Below are 17,188 nucleotides of genomic sequence, written 5' to 3' on the forward strand. Positions count from 1 at the left end.
TGGGTCCATGTCCACTCTCATCTGCACTGCTGTGTTGTCATCCAGACCTCATCTGGGCCCTGGTCACAGCCTCCTGCCTGGCTTCACTCTCTCCAGATCAGTGGTTCTATCACCCTTCCCAGGGAAGTTGGGCAACCTTTCTAAATGCAAATATGAATACCTTCTCAAACCTGTAGTATGGGGACAGTGAGTTAAGCTGCTGCTTCGGATGCCCGCATCCCATACTGGTGTGCAGTTGGAGTCCTGATGACTTCTGGTCCAGCTCCCTGCTGATACATGTGGGAAGGAGCAGGTGATACTGCAAGTGTCTGAGTTCGTGCCACCACATAGATCTGGATGGAGTTCCCAGCTCTAGGCGTTGGCCTGGCTCAGCCCCAGCTTTTGGGACCACTTGGGGAGTGAAACCATGGAAAACCTCTCTTTCTCTCTTTCTCTGTCTCTGTCACTCTGACTTTCAAATAAATAAATACATAAAAGAGAAAAACCAACTTAGTGTTGCTTGTGCCAAGTCCATCCTCCTTGTTCTGGTTTGTAGCTGGCTGCTGCGATCTCCTCCTCTTCCTGAGTGCCAGCCTCTGGCTTCTTGCCTGGCTGCCAAGACCCTGTTCCCCTCCAGCCCCGTGCCCCTTGCTCCCTGTGCGTGCTGTGCCTGCCTTCAGATGTCTACCTGAAGCCCGCCCATCTAGCCCTGTGACCAGCAGGCTCTGTTTGAGAGGGGTCTGAGCTCATATGCATGCTCAAAAGCAGGGACCAATTGTGTCTTAATAATGGAATGTAACATCTGCAAGGCTGGGGATCAGCTCTTCTCTCAGCTGAAGATGGACATGATTGTTTCTGTGTTACACATTGTGGAACAGGTTCAGTCAACCAGGGATAGAGAAGAAACTTGAAACCCACATGCCCCAGTCCCAAGTGTGCTTTCCTCATGGCAAGAATGTGTGCCAGCCCAGGAGGTATCTCTGTTGTACCCCAGTCTGCCTCTCTGTGCTCTCCTAGGAGTTGTGATGTTGGACTGTGGACAGAGTCCTGCCATGTGTTGCTGTTAGGTACCGTCCTTCAGAGTCATCCCAAGGCTGCTGGCTTGTCAGGAACCTTCGGATCCTGGCTCCCAACAGATAGCTGTGCAGCCACAGATATGAGTGCTGGACCTCTCTGACTTTATTCGAGTCATCAACAGATCTGTGGGTTGGAGATGGCCATGAACAAGAGCTCTGGGTGTGTGGTTGCAGGCACCCACCAGAGGTGACTCATCTGCTGCTGGACTCTCAGGAGATAAACACATAATCAACCATGAACTTCCCAGCCAGATCTGTCTTCAGCCCCCATCTCTCTAGGTGGCTGGGGGGGCTGGATCCTCTCATGTTTCCCACACAGATCCAGAGTGGCCATCCTGTGTACCTGTGGCAGTGGAGGCCGCTTGGGATCAGGGCTAGGTTGCTCTTGTCTGCCTGGCACCCAGTATGATGCCGGTGCTGGTACCCAGTGAAGGATTACCCGATGGGGCAGTGGGTGACGTTAATGAACCTGTTTGGTTCCTCCTCATTACTCCCTGTTTTCATCCCCAGTAGGGAATTCCTCAGTCAGTCCCTGACCCCTGCCCCTTTTTGCATTTGTCTGCTTTATGCTGCTGTGATCTTGATTAGCACCCATGAGAAATGATCCCGAGTCTGTTCAACTTACAGCTTTCTCCTGGTTGACAGATCCTCACCCACCCCTGAGCCCCTCCTCCATGCTCCCTCTATCCAATAATGTATCAGATTCCCAGAATACATTCAGGGTAACCAATTAGAAATAGCCCTGCCTGAATGGCATTTCCATTCTTCAAGCAAGTAAACAAATTGCACAAAGATGCAAACACTTGCTAAAAGTATTGTCAGATAAGGACCCTGAATAATATGAGAATAAGCCACATGAGACATGGCTTTTCCTAGTACATGTATGCATGTCAGTGTGGCTGGAAATGTTTCTTGTGGGAACTTATATATGTGTGTATGTGTGTATGTGTGTGTGCATCTATATATTTTTTTAATTTGAAGAATATATTTTTTAAAATATTTTTTTGTTGGAAAGACAGTTATGTAGAAAAAAAGAGCCAAAGAGAAAGATTTTCCATCTGCTGATTCACTCCAAGTGATCACAATGGCCGGTGCTGCGCCAATCTGAAGCCAGAAGCCAGGAGCTTCTTCCAGGTCTCTGAAATGGGTACAGGGTCCCAAGGTTTTGGGCCATCCTCTACTGGTTTTCCAGGCCACAGGAAGGGAGTTGGATGGGAAGTGGAGCTGCTGGGATATGAATGGGCGCACATGTGGGATGTTAGCTCATGCAAGGAGAGGATTTAGCCATTAGGCTATTGCACCAGGCCTGGTATTTATTTATTTAAAAGGCAGAGTGGCAGAGGGAAAGGGAGAGACAGAGGAGATCTCTTCCATCCACCACTTCACCCCCAGATGGCTTCAATGCAAGCCAGGAGCCAGTAGTTTCATCCTTGTCTTCCAGATGGGTGCAGGGGTCCAAGCACTTAGACCATCTTCTGTTGCTTTCTTGCCCAGGTATATCAACAGGGAGCTGAATCAGAAGTAGAACAGCTAGGATTCAAACTGTGTGCTCACAGTAGAGGTGGAGTCCACTGATCCTCCTTTCTCCCTCAAGGGAGAATGGAAGGATCCCCAGAGCAAGTCCCTTTGCCCTCCCTCCCCACCACACCACCACCTCTTTCTGTGGCCTTCCTCCTCCAGGAATTTGCCTTCCTCCAGCCCCACATCCCACCCTCAGATTCCCCCAATAGTGGCCATGGGGGCAGGGTGTGGGAACAGCTTCTCCCGAGGCTGGGATGGCAGGGTCGGGGCTGCCTGTCTCTACTCACTGGATCATCTCCTGTGGGATGCCTCTGAATCCCTGGATTCCTGGTGGCCCTTCCATTTCCTCTCCACAGGGACTCCAGCACCTCTTCAAGCTATACTCCAGACAAGGGACCTGTTGGGTATACCTGCCTGGATCTGTTCTGGGAAACCAAGAGGGTTGGGATTCTCCTGGAAGCAGCTCATCTGGAATGCCCAAGGGATAACAGGCTGCGGGGGGTGGGGGGTGGGGGGCAGTGTCTGTGGGATAGATGGTGGGGAGAAGGATGTGAGGGAGGTAAGATCAGAGCCTGGCCACCCTCCAGCTTCAGGCATGGGTACATCCTCGGGGTGGCCCAAGAAGTACAGGTTGGGAAGAGCTGGAGTGGGGCTGGAGGCTCTGACCAACAAGCTGGGAAATGCTTGCACAGGTGCCACTTTGGCTGGGCTGCCCGCTCCCTGAACATGCCCTGTCCTGGTGCTGTGCTCGGGCTTGAGACAAGATCCTCGGGGTGCAGAAGTGAAGGTGGCACTGCAGCAGGTGCAGTGTCTGGCAGCTGGTGAGGGCACCCTGGAGCCCTAACGCCAGGGGGTCTTGGCTCTCAGTCCCACTAGTGGGTCTCCATCAGATGACAGGCAGCCTGGGGTTGGGGTTGGGGGCTGGTCCACCTGAGCCCCTGGGGAACAAGAGAAGTGTGTGTCTCCTCTCTTGGGCTCAGCCACATGACCAGTGCTCCCTTGGGGCCTTTGTCGAGATGAAATAAACAGATGGAAGCTACTGGCACAGGAGGCCTGGCCTCTCCTTTTCAGTGCCTGAGCACCTGCAGACCCCATGGGACAGGAGCCCTGGCCACATGTCCTCCTCCTACTCCACCCTGAGAGGTGCTGGGCATAAGCTTCAGGGGAGCTGGCGTCCCCAAGGGCAGCTCCAGTGGCTCCCATGGGTGCTGACGTGCTTGGTTTGACTAGCTGGGCTAGAAAAAGTGGTTGAGAGGCATAGATACAGCACCAAAGCCTGCCCGAGGAGAGGCCAGGAAAGGTGGGGCATGAAACAGACTTAAGCTGGGCCTGCGATTTGCTGTGTGGCTTGGAGGACGTGGCAGCCCTTCTCTGGGCCTTGAGCTCCTTGATTCCCATAGTATCCTGGGATTCCTAGCTTTGGTTGATGTTGGCAGAGTCCTGGGGGTGGGAGGGTGCAGGGCTAGTGCCCCAGGTGCTGGCCTCATGCTCCACAGTTCCCAGGTGTCCTCCACCACCCCCTCGACAGTGATTGATGGCCCCGATGGGCAGTTCCTCTGCTCGAGCTGCAGCCGTTGCTGGGAATGTGTATTAATATTAATTGGGACTAATTAGTTGGATAAATCAATCCGCCCCCAGAGAGCAGCTGCCCCACCCGGGTTGATGAGGAGGAAGTCTGGGCTAATGGGGTTGTTGGGAACATCAGCAGGAAGGGGCCGACCCTGCAGTCCGACAGGACTCCTGTACGTGGTGCGCGTGTGCGTGCTGGCTCCAGCTGGGTGCAGTGGGGGTGTAGGTTCCTTTACTGCAGACCAGGGCCTGGCTTTGGGTGCCTCCTGCTGCTGTTTCACTGTGCTGTGCCTGGTGCATGTCTGGCCAGGTGCTGCTCCAGTCTGGAGAGGAACCTGTGGGGGTATGGGTGCCTGGCTGCACGTGCACGTTGGGTTGCTGGTTGGAGAATGTGTGGCTGGTGTGGGTCCGAATCTAGGCTGAGTGCGTACCTGTGTGGGTGTGGGTGTCTGCTGTACTCGGGAACGACTTGGCCTGGGATGTGGGTGGTGTCTGTAGCCTCCCTGCTTGCCTGTAGGCTCAGTTATCTTCTCCCCAGCAAAGCCACACGGGTCTGCACTGGGCACGTTCCCACCTGGGTCAAGCACCTCCAGCAAGTCCCTCAAGACCTCAGGTGTCTAGTTTCCTGTCCCAGGGAAAGCAGAGTGTTGAGACACAAGGAAAATCCTCTTGGGGTCTGTCCAAACAAATCTAGTTTAGTTCCACTGAGCGAAAAACCAAGGGTCCCAGGCTGGCGGGGCAGCATAGGAGGCTAATCTTCTGCCTATGGCAACAGCATTCCATGTGGGCACCAGTTTGTGACCCGGTTGCCCCACTTCTGATTCAGCTCCCTGCTAATGTGCCTGGGAGAGCAGCCAAGATTGCCCAAAGCCTTGTAAGCCTACACATATGTGGGAGGCCCAGAAGACGCTCCTGGGCCTGAGGTTAGAACCAGCTCAGCTCCGGCCTTTGCATCCATTTGGGGAGTGAGCCAGTGGATGGAAGATCTCTCTATTTCTCCCTCTCTATATATACACAACTCTGCCTTTCAACCCATATCTATATATAGTGGGTCCTCTGGATCTTGCATTGGGCTGGAGCCTGGGGCAGATTCATAGCAAAGATCTATCTGACATCCAATGTCAGACCTAAACTCATCTTACTGAAGTCCCCAAGCTGGAGGTGGGGATGGGAGTATGGCACCTGCTGTGCAAACCATGTTGGGAGGAAGCTCAGTCACGTGGTGAAGGCTGGGCCCCCGGGGAGACTTGGGACTAGACAGGAGTGGTGCCTTGCCAATTCCTAGAGAGCTTCATGTGGAGAAGGCTTCCCAGAGAATCTATGTTGGCTCTGTAAGCTATGTAGGCTGTGTTGGCTGTGTAGACATGCCCAAAAAGGAGGGAGGGAAAGGCCTGCAGCAAGGCTGTGTGTCTGTGGGACACATGGTCACGGGAGGTCACAGTGCTCCATTGAAAAATCCCCCAGGAGCCGTTAGCCAGTGGAAATCAAGGTAGAAATGTGCTGGGATGAAACCCAGGTTCCCCCGTCTCTTGCAGTGCAAGAGAGTCAATGTTCATATCTGTTGCTTTCGCCAGAGGAAGCAGAAACAAACACCAGAGCACCTGGGTCAGGTTCATGTAAGGACCCATGGAATGGCATGGGGAAAGGCTTGGCATGGTGCCCAGAACACAGCAGGTGTGCTAGATGTGCATCTATACCACCATGTGAGCACAAGCCCTGAGCCCACAGGGAATGCTTTGTGAGCTGTCCTCAGGGAAATGGTGCTACAAAGTCGTTCTGGACGGAACCACGATCTAACCTCTAAGATCTTAAAAGGATCGTCCAGGATGCAGTGAAAAACTGAAGCTGAAGGGGAAAAGGCTGATGGCAGACAGACTAGGGAAGAGACTCCTGAGCTGAGAGCCAGGGAAGGAAGGGCCCCAGCTGCCATGAGGCTGGGGAATGGGTGGGGTGATGCAAAGGAGGCAGAACTGCCGATGGATGCACTTGTGTCCCTGGAGTAGGCTCTGCCATCCGGGCCTGGGCAGACTGTCCCTGACTCGCTGTCTGTATTCCTATGCTTTCTAGTGCTGCAAACTGAGGAAATAGTATCATCTAGCTCTTAGGGTTGTTGCAACAAGTCCTGATGTGAGCTGTGTGGTGCAAAATGCTCCCGGTGGGACTTGGCAGCCATGTGATTACGAGCCTCACATGTGGTTGTGTGTTGAGGGTCACACAGTCTCCCGAGTTTGGGTAGGAGGGAGGTGTCCAGGCTGATTCAGAGGCTTGCTGCTTTGAGGACCTAACTGTCATCCATTGGGAATCAAGAATAAGAACAGATTTGGCAGAAAAATGACATGTCCCTGAGTCTCTGTGCCTGTCTGGATGAGAGCGTCCTGGATCACCGGGAGGTATCTGAGGCAGCCCAGAAAACGGAGCCAACGGCGAGAGGGAGGGCCAGGCCCTGCGGGACTCTGACATCGTGGGAGACTGGGAAACAGCCCAACCACCCTGAGCACTGAGGCTGGCCCAGGGATGTGCATGGAGCACGCAGCTGTGTGCCATGGAGGTCCAGGGGAGGATGTGCTGTGGGCCTGAGCAGGCCAGTCAGTGATGCAACTTCACCCTGCCCCATCTCTGCAGGCTCAACCTGGAGCTGCCCCTGGCAGAGCTGGCCCAGAAGCCGTGGGCTGAAGAGCTGAGCCCAGAGAGCTCCTGGAGGAGGAGGGGTTGGGGCCACAGCCCAAGGCCAGGGCTCAGTGCTTCTCTGCCCAGGGACGAGGGAGGACATTGTCGTGGAAGGGGAACGGCCTGCCTGTGACTGAACAGCAGCTGACCAGCAGAGATGGGTTTGCATTCAGACCCAAATGACTACAGCCCCCTCCCTACAGGGCACATGTTCAGCCTGCCACTCAGCCAATGTCGGTTCAGCTGACTCTCTGCACCCCTCCTAGTTGTCAACCTGCAGCCATTGCCTGCCATCCAGTGTTTGGCTCCCCAATTTCCCCATACACAGTCCCTCCTGAGAGCCCTTCAGTTTGAAGGCATCTGCGTCTGTTCAGCTGCTCACCTTCCCACCCATCCCCAACTCCCACTCAGTTATCCCCCCCATCTACTGCCTATTCTCCCACCTATTCGCCAGCTTATCTACCCATTTACCCATCCACTCATGAATCTTTCTACCCAGCTGCTCCACCGCACCCATCACCCATCTTCCCACTCCACCCAGTGTTCATGTTTCTGAGGGTTTCCCAGAGCACCCAGGACCTGAGGAAGAAATAGGGAGGCCCCAGCACCTTTGGGGAGACCCTGTGGATTTTCTTGCTGCATATGGGTAGTCATACCCTGAAGCCCTACCTGCAAATCTGGTTCCTGGAAAAATTAAGCTACCTTGTTGCCAGCCCAATTACCCTTCTGTGTCCTTCATGGACAAGAGAGTCCCTGGGTGTAACCAGCCCCTTTGGGTCAGCTACTAGGAATCAGACGACTACACTCGGCCATCCTCTAGCATGATCAGGGTCGTGCAGCTCACCTTCCACCTGCTCCAAGCTGCAGGATGCCAGGCAGGTGCACCTGGCCCAGGGGTAGAGGCTGGACTGGTCAAACCAGGAGCCAGGACACGGTCAGGCTCTCCTGCACGGGGGTAGGGGCCTTAGCACTTAGGCCATTTTCTGCTTCCTTCCCTGGGTTAACAGGAAGCCAGATCTGGAGCAGAGCAAAGCAGCCAGGACAGCTCAGCTCCCTGGGGCCAGCCTTCACACCTCTCTGAGCCTCAGGGTCGACCACATGGGATGACTGTGAAAAGCGAATAAACTCTCACATGTGAAGCACTCGACACACCAGCTGGATCACAGGGAAGCGGGCAGGAAGCAAGGGTTCCTCTAATTTTGTGTCCTTTTTAAGAATTTACTTTAATTTGCAAGGGAGATTTACAGAGAAAAGGAGAGACAGAAAGAGATCTTCCATCCACTGGTCACTCCCCAGATGACTATAATGGCCCAGAGTTTGGCCAATTCCAATCCAGGAGCCAGGATCTTGTTCCAGGTCTCCCACGTGGGTGCACAGGCCTAAGCACCTGAACCATCTTCTGCTGCTTTCCCAGGCCATAAGCAGGGAGCCAGACTGGAAGTGGAGCAGCTGGGACTTGGACTGGCATCTATATGGATGCTGGCATTACAGGCAGGTAATTAATGTGCTATACCACTGAACCAGCCCCTAATTCTGTATCTTTTTAATTTCATATTTCTACATATTAGTGGTGTATGGCATGATAATTTGTTCATGTATATGATTATAATGATTAAATCAGAGCTGTTAGTGTTTCCATCTCCTTCAACTTTAAACATTGTTAATATTACTTACTATGGTATATATATTTCTAAATGCTTATTTTTAAAGTTTATATTTCAGGCCCAGCGGCGTGGCCTAGCGGCTAAAGTCCTCGCTTTGAAAGCCCCGGGATACCTTATGGGCGCTGGTTCTAATCCCGGCAGCTCCACTTCCCATCCAGCTCCCTGCTTGTGGCCTGGGAAAGCAGTTGAGGACTGCCCAATGCATTGGGACACTGCACCCGTGTGGGAGACCCGGAAGAGGTTCCAGGTTCCTGGCTTCGGATTGGCGCGCATCGGCCCGTTGCAGCTCACTTGGGGAGTGAATCATCGGACGGAAGATCTTCCTCTCTGTCTCTCCTCCTCTGTGTATATCTGGCTATAATAAAATGAATAAATCTTTAAAAAAATTTATATTTACTTGCTTGAATGGCAGAGCATAAGAAAGAGAGAGCTCTCCATCCACTGGTTTACTCCTTACAGGGCTGCAACGGTTAGATCCAGGCCACAACCAGCAGCCAGGAGCACAGTCTGGGTCTCCCATGTGCTGACTGGAATACAGTTGTTGAACTGTTAAGTGCTACTCTCTTGGATGCATTACCAGGAAACTGGGATAGAAGAGTAACCAGGGACTCAAACTGGCACTGTGATACCCCATGTCATATGGCATCACAGCCCATGGCTTAACTCACTGTGCCACAATGGCCACCCCTAAAATTTTCTTGAATAATAGAATAACTCAATAAAAGTGAAAGAAGTCAGACACAGAAAGATGAATAGGGCATTTGTGGAAGAAACAAAACAGGTTGATCTGAATACAGGATAATGATTGTCTTTCTTTTTTTAATATTTATTTTATTTTTATTGGAAAAACAGGTTTGCAGAGAGAAGAAGAGACTAAGATCCTTAGTCTGTTGGTTCAGTCTCCAAGTGCCTACAATGGCTGGAGCTGAGCCGATCCAAAGCCAGGAGCCAGGAGCTTCTTTTGAGTTTCCCATGCAGATGCAGGGTCTCAAGGCCTTAGGCCATCCTTCACTGCTTTCTCAGGCCACCAGCAGGGAGCTGGGTTGGAAGTGGAACAGCTGGAACACAAACTGGCACCCATATGGGATCCAGACTCCTGCAAGGCAAGATTTAGTCATTGAGCCATTGCACCAGGCCCAATGTTTATCTTTCAAGTCTGGATTGCTCTACTTCTTTTTTTCCCCTAAGATTTATTTATTTTTATTGGAAAGTCAGATATTCAGAGAGGAAGAGAGACAGAGAGGAAGATCTTCCGTCCAATGATTCACTCTCCAAGTGGCTACAATGGCTGAAGCCGAGCTGATCCGAAGCCAGGAGCCAGGATCTTCATCCAGGTCTCCCAAGTGGATGCAGGATCCCAAGCAGGCCACAAGCAGGGAGCTGGATTGGAAGGGGGATTGCCAGGATTAGAACTGGCGGCCATATGAGATACCAGTGCAGACAAGGTAAGGACTTCAGCCACTAGGCTACCATGCTGGGCCCAAGTTGCTCTACTTCTATTGCATGTTCTGTGTAGGGCTGTAGGGGTGTGCGTGGTGGGGTGGGGGTATGGCCACCTAGGAGCTGAAGGGGGAGAGACAAACGGGGCGATGCCGCATCCTCTCTGCAGATCCTAGGGGACACAGAACAGGGCAGCTTGGAGGAGCTCTAGGCCTGCATGTGACTTCCATGCCCCTAGATCACTCCTTCTCAGTCACCAAACACCTTTTTTTGGTGGGGAGGGGGATGGTCTGTTTGTATTGGAGCTGCCTTTTGTGGTAGCTGTACACCTATGGGACTCAAGCAGAGAAGGGGGCTGGAGGTGACTGGAGTCCTAGGGGAGAACCAGGGGACCTGGGTTGATGTGCCTCTGGCTAATGGCGTGACCGGCACAGCAAGTGCAGAGAGGCCTGTCTATGCACGTGTTCCAGGGTGCTAAGGACACACTCATTGGATCTGGGCTCCCTCTGTGACTTGCTTGTGCAAGGAAGCTGGGTAGGGGTGTGGGGCAGGCCAATGGTCAAAAGGCTAGCATTGACCCAGTGTGTGGCCAGTTCCTCAGGAGGGAGGATGTAGCATAGCCCAGCTTGAAGATGATGGTCAGCTGAGTCCACCAATCGATCCACTTCAGTGGTTCTTGGCCTGGCCCCTGGAGCACCAGGAGTGTGATCCAGAGAGAAGAAGCTTGGGAGAGGAGAGTGCAATTTGAAGAACTGTGGTGGCTCTGGGAGGGGGTTCATAAAAGGAAACAAGAAAGAGAGAAGCGGGGTGGGGGTAGGCATAAAGGAGGGATGTGCCCAAGGGAGGGGAGGGAGAGCATTGCATAGAGAAGGCAGGGGTGGGAGAGGGACTCAGGGCTTGCTGAGGTGATGGGGGCTTTTGGGGGGCCAGAAGGAAGGTCCTTCTTGAGCACCTGCCTTGGGCAGCAGGTTACTCCCAGGGTTCCTGACACTGCTCTCCCCCTCTCATCTTCATATAGAAGCAGTGGATTTGGGGGAGTCCAGGAGTCCCTGTGGCTGGTGGGATGGGGAGGTTGAACAGGGATGCATGTTGTTGAGAACCTTGGACAGGTAAGATGTGTTAGCCAGGGTACAAGTCATCCCCAACTCCTCTGCTGACAGCTTGCAAGTTGCAGGCAATGACTAAGGATCTTGAGGGATGGCATCTCCCAACTCTCAATCTTCTTCATTGCTCCGGGACACCCAGGATGCTATGGGAGCTGTACCCAGATGTGGAGGTGATGGGCACCTGGGAAGACCTCAAGAGGCAGCTGCAGCTGGGACAGCCAAGACCTGGGTGGTGATTGACACGGCCAGACAGGCAGCAGAGCTGCGGGGGCCCAGCAGGACCTGGACAGGGAGATTTGGCAACCTAAGAAGCTCATCTGGTCCTTGTCTCTGAAACCAAAGACACTGTCCCCAAGTCACTGCAGCCTGAGATTTGCCCTCCTCGCCTTCCCCAGACCACAGGGTAGACCTTGACCTTAGCCAGCTGTCAGTCAGAAGAACCCACAGCATGAGCATTCTCCCTGGCACCTAACCAGCTTTGCCTTGTCTGGTCAATGGTCACCTCTGGTGGTCTGTTCCTACCCTCCAACCCCTCACTGACCCTGCAGCAATGTCAGCAAGAGCTCACGGCCAAGTGAGAGTCCCTGGAGCTGGATGCGCTGTTGGCGCCAGCTCTGGACCCTGCTTTCTGCATAGGCCACCCTTGACAGGGTGCTGGGTCAGAGGGTGCTGGGCACTGCTGGGGCTGGGGTCTAGAACTTCTGATCCCTATGGGGTCCAGCCATAGCTTTAGGGGCCATCTCCTCTGTCTCCACTCACGTTTTAATAAATATTTATTACTCCAAAGGAAGAAGGAGCAAATGTCAGGAAGATTGTGCAGCTGGTGGGATTGCACTAAAGTGACTATCCGGGGGGAAAAATAAATCTTACAAGGAGGGACTCCACCCAGCTGGGGCCACACTCGGCGCCAGGCGCTGTGTTGACCTCTAACAGTGCTGATTCCTCCAGTCCTTGCCAACCCTGTGAAGTGAATATTACTATTCCCTGAGTGCAAATAAGGATATCCAGGTGGCAGACGAATTACCTAGCTAACATTCCCACGAGTATGCAGAGAGTGGGTGGTGGGGATTCAGCCCAGGCTGGAGGAATCCGTGTTGTGAAGAGGTCAGCACAGCGCCTGGCCAGACTGTTCGCAGGTGCCCCCGGCTCCTCCAAGCCCCGGTGGCTGCATTTCTGAGGAGGACCGGGAGAGGGCGTGCGCGCCTTCCCACCTGAGTCGTGCTGGGGCTGGGGCTTCCTGGGCATGTCCGAATCCTGATTCTTCCTACAGGAAGCTCCTGCTCCGGGAGCCTGCACAGCATCCTGAACTTCCCCGCGGGCGTGCAGCCTGTCACCTCCAGGACGCCGCAGCCTGAGGAGGAACCGGCCTTCTGCAGTGGCTGCCTCAGGACAGGAACTTCCAGGTGTGGGTTCCCCTGTTTGGGTACGCCTCTCCCCAGCCCTTACCTCCACCCAGCTGGGCCCACAGCAGAAAGGTGGTGGTGAGGTAGGGTGGGGCAAGCACTCCTGGCTTCCATCCTTTGTCACGTTTGTTTCCATTCCACTCCAGTCAAGAGGATGCCCCATTTGACTTTGGTGTCAGGGGATGAAACTTGGCAAAACCAATGATTTTTCTTGGTGTTTCCACATGACAAGTGGAGCGGAGCCCCTGTGAAGATCTTACGGTGTCTATGGGCAGGACATTGCCCAGATCTGGACATCAGTTTCTTCACCAGGAAAATGGAAATCAGGGATCAGTGCCATGGCAAGTTAAGCCTCTGTCTGCAGTGCCAGCATCCTATACAGGCATCAGTTCAAGTCCTGGCTGCTCTACTTCCAATTTAGCCCCTGCCAATACACCTTAGGAAAGCAGTAGAAGATGGTCCAAGTGCTTGGAACCCTGCACCCACATGAGAAAACCAGTCCCAGCTGTCGCAGCCATTTGAGGAGTGAACAGTGGATATCCCCCCCCCGCCTCTCTCCCTTCTCTCTTTGTAACTCTGCTTTGCATATAAATGCAAAACAAATCTTTAAAAAATGGAACTTAAAAGATCTGCATTGTAGGATTCTGCTAATTAGAGCTGAGTTAAATAAAAACACGAAGCAATTAGCATAAGGCTACCATTATATAGGAAGTATTCAATAAACATTACTATCATTAATTCAGGGGTGAATTTTAAAAATAACATTGGTTTATCTTTATTGGCAAAGCAGAGTTATATAGAGAGAAGGTGAGACAGACAGATCTTCCATTCACTCTTTCATTCCCCAGACGGCTGAAATAACTGAGACTGGGCTAGGGCTGAAACCCAGAGGGAGCTTCTTTCCAAGTCTCTCACACGGGCGCAGAGACTCAAGGACTTGGGCCATCCTCCACTCCTGTCCCAGGCCATAAATAAGGAGCTGGATCAGAAGTGGAGTAAAGGGACCAGTTTAATGGCCAACTGGCTGATCCTCCATCTCCAAGTACCAGCATCTCACATGGGCTCTGGTTTGTGTCCTGGCTGTTCTGATTCCTGGGATATTCAGAAGCTCTTGGCTCCTGGCATTGGAATGGCTCAGTTCTGGCTATTGTGGCCATTTGGAGAGTAAACCAGTGGACCAAAAATCCCTCTATCCCTCCTTTTCTCTGTAAATCTGCTTTTCAGATATTAATAGGTAAATCGTTTCAAAATCTTCAAAAGAAAAAAAAAGGTACTCATAAGGGATGCTGACACTGCAGACAGAAGCTTTAGCCTGCTATGCCGCTGCACCTGTCCCCAGAGATGATTTCATACATGGAAACATTATTGCCATGGGCATATGTAACTGCAAGGCCTAAAATAACAACCCTGACTTTGCTGAGAAGAGAGAAATATTGAATCAGACACAAAGTGACTTAACTTTTTCTGGAAATTGATTCTTGTGCTAGCTGCCTGTGGAGCTGCTGACCTAATTCTGAAGAAACAACAAAAAACAATGCAGTTTATTGTGTCTTCACTTCCTACCCTGTTCTGGGAGCTGCTTAAAGTGCTGTGTGTCTATGACATCATGACAACCCACAGCCATGAGGTCTCACAAAGGAGGAGCTGGAGGCACAGGCCCGTTAGTGGAAAAGCCATACACACAGAGCAAGTGGAGGGGCCAGTGCAACGAAAGTTGTGCAAATGTTAGCTGTAGGTTGGGACTCTGTGCTGGGGACTCAGCCTCTGCATTCCTGGGCCAGTGTCTGGGATCTATGCTGTGCTTTGGCATCAGGGGGTTTGCATGGTCTTTCCGCTGCAGGACCACTGACGGATACCTGGTTCACCAGAGCTGCAGCCAAATCCAGTCCAAACAGTATTTCCTGGTTTCACCGCAGCTGGGGTGCAGGCCCTCTCCTGAAACATGTGCTGCAGAGACCGCTGGCCCTGGGGAAGATCTTGGATCTTCCACGTGCATGCAGGGGCCCAAACAATTGGGTGAGCCTCTGCTGCTTTCCTAGGCCATTAGCAGGAAGCTGGATCGGAAGTGGAGGAACCACTTCTGGCTCAAACTGGCAGCATTCAGTCATCAGTGGAGATCAGCCTGCTGTGCCACTGCATCAATCCAGAGGAGATTAGATTTGATGAGGTCCTCTATTTGCCAGCATTAGTCACATCTGAGCTGTAGTCCCTAGGCACTGCTCTGCTCAAGAACGTGCCATGGCTCCCACTGACATCTGGAGGAAATTCCCCATGAGGGCCTGCCATTCAGCACCCACTCAGGACCCTCCATGGCCTTCCCTGCCACGGCTCCAATATAGCACTCAAGCTGGAGCCCTCTCGCCAGCACAAGGCACCCCACACAGCTGCCCCGGGCCTGCCCCTCCCCCTGCCCACGTGGGCAGTGGCCCTGTCCTGTCAATCACGCCCTGTGTCAATACCATCCTTCAGGGAGCTTTCTTGACCCCTCCACATTCTCTCCTCCCACAGAACTTTCCCTCCCCTAACCCAGCCCACTTTGCAGCCCCACCTTGGGGTACTGTCTCTCTCCTCCCTGTGTGTGTCTCAGCATGGACAGTACATCTGGATCTTCCCACGTGTGGGAATCAGCACCCCACCCATGTGTCCATCTTACACTTGTTGAGTAGCGCTTCTGGAGGCTCAGTGGTGGCTTTCTGGTATGAGTAAAAAAGAAGGCCTGAGTTAAAAGGCTTTAAGGTGAAGACTCAAGAGATCAGCCCTGCCCGACCACAGAGTGGACAAGTGAGGCTGACCCTGCTGTGGTTTCCCCTTTTCTCCAGCCCCACTGCTGAGTCTGAGCTCTCTGCGGGAACGGCAGCCTCACGGTCTCCTCTCAGACAGGGTCACTAGGGCTCCGACCCAGTCCTCCCTTCCGCAGGAGCCACAGATTCCGAAGTCTCCTTGTGACCCACTGTGGGCTGCAACAGGCTGGGCACCAGGGGGCAGCATTGAGCTTCAAACAGCCCTGGTGGCCTTCGGGGCTCCGACCCGTTGAGGTTCGGACTTGGGCAGCGACACCAGCGACCCAACTCCCTGGGGCAGAGGCGGGAAGTAGCAGGTGGAGAAGCACATGGGTGGCCCTCAGGAAGGAGCCAGGTGCTTTGGCTTAAGTACATTCGAGTCTAAGATGTAGACGGTGGAATTCCACTGGGGGTTGAAATGAGCTTGGGGAGAACGCGGATCCCAGCGCCAGCGACCGCGTACGTGGGAGACCCGGTCCTGGGCACAGATTTCCCTCCTGGCTAGTCGCAGCCTGCTTCTCCCATTCCCGACTCTGGTCAGTCCCTGGCCCATGCCCGGAGCCCCGCGTCACAGGGGTCTCTCTGGGGTCCACGCAAGCAGGTGAGACTGGGCGCTCTCCACACCAGCCATCTCCCCACCGAGGGTCTGCTCTGGGCGCGTACGTGTGCAGGTCAGGCGCGGCCTCCTCGGTGACCTTGAATAAGGTCCCCGGGCTCCTCAGAGCCTCTGCTTCTTCATCTGTCAGATAGTGGGTGAAGATCAAAAGCTCAGGATGAGATCTGCTGCGAAGTTGACCGCGCAGGTGGGTGGATGGAGGGGCGGGGCCTGAAATGTCTCCAGCGTTCTTGCGCGTGGGGGGGGGGTGTTGCAGGGAGCTAACGTTTCAAGGTGGGGGCCTGTGAGGTTGGGTCTTTGCCCCAGAAAAATTTAGCCCCCAAACGGGAAAACGCCCCGGGCTAGGGGCTCTACAAAGCCCGGAACAGCGGCCATCATCGGGACTGTGGGCAGCGATCTGGAGTCGCGATCTGCTTCCCGCACCAGGGCCTGCTGGGTGCGGAAGGGGCTAGCGTGTGCTGTCCCCCACCCCCTGCACCTCCGTGCAGTCCCCGTGAGCACCAGGGGGCTGCCGGGGCCTTTGCGTACAGCCCCGCGCGGGCTTGGTCCCGCAGGGCCAGGCGGACCGGCCCGGAGCGCACGTGGACCAGGCCGGAGCCGCTCGCCCGCGCTTGCCCCGCCGCTCCGCCCCGCCTGCCGCCTCCCCAGGCGCCCGCATTAAAGCGCATATGCAAGCCATGAATTATCAACTCAAAGGAGTCAATTACCGGCTCTCAAAACGAGTGTCTGCGCCCGGAGCGCCCGGGGCCATCCGCCTATTTACGGAGCTGTCTCCCCCGCCCGGCTGCGGAGGGGGGCTCGGGAGGGAGAGGAGCGAGAAAGGCAGCCGCACACCGGGCGGGAGAGGCGGGCTGGAGCCGCGAGTCGGCGACGCAGCAGCCGCTGCCCTAGGAAGAGGGGCGGGAGGCCCGGGATCCCCAGACCGGGGGCGGAGTCCTCCACGCTCGGTGCCCCGGAGTCCACCGAGGGTGTGGAGAGGCGACCCAGGCGGGGCGCGGGAGGGGGTGGTGTACCGGGAGGCGGGAGCCATCCTGAAGGGAACCCGGTGGGTGGGCTATGGGTGGGCCTCAGGACCCAGAGAAAAGGGAGAAATGGAGAGAAGACAAAGGAGGTGGGGCCTGATGTGGGGGTGTCTGTATAGGCCACCCCCCCCCCAGCATTGCCAGAGAAATGGTAAATCCACCCCAGGGGCTGTCACCTGCCTGGTTCCTAGGCCTCCCCAGCCTGGGTGCCTGGAGCCTCAGCACACACCATGTTCCACCCCGGGATCTGGACAATGGCCCGCAGGGCCTGCCCCATTTCCTCAATATTGTGCCTTGTTGTAGCTGGGGGGGGACTGAGAACTTCCTAAGTGTTTGATGAGTGAA

Source organism: Ochotona princeps, chromosome 2, assembly GCF_030435755.1.
Source record: "Ochotona princeps isolate mOchPri1 chromosome 2, mOchPri1.hap1, whole genome shotgun sequence".
Taxonomy (NCBI): domain Eukaryota; kingdom Metazoa; phylum Chordata; class Mammalia; order Lagomorpha; family Ochotonidae; genus Ochotona; species Ochotona princeps.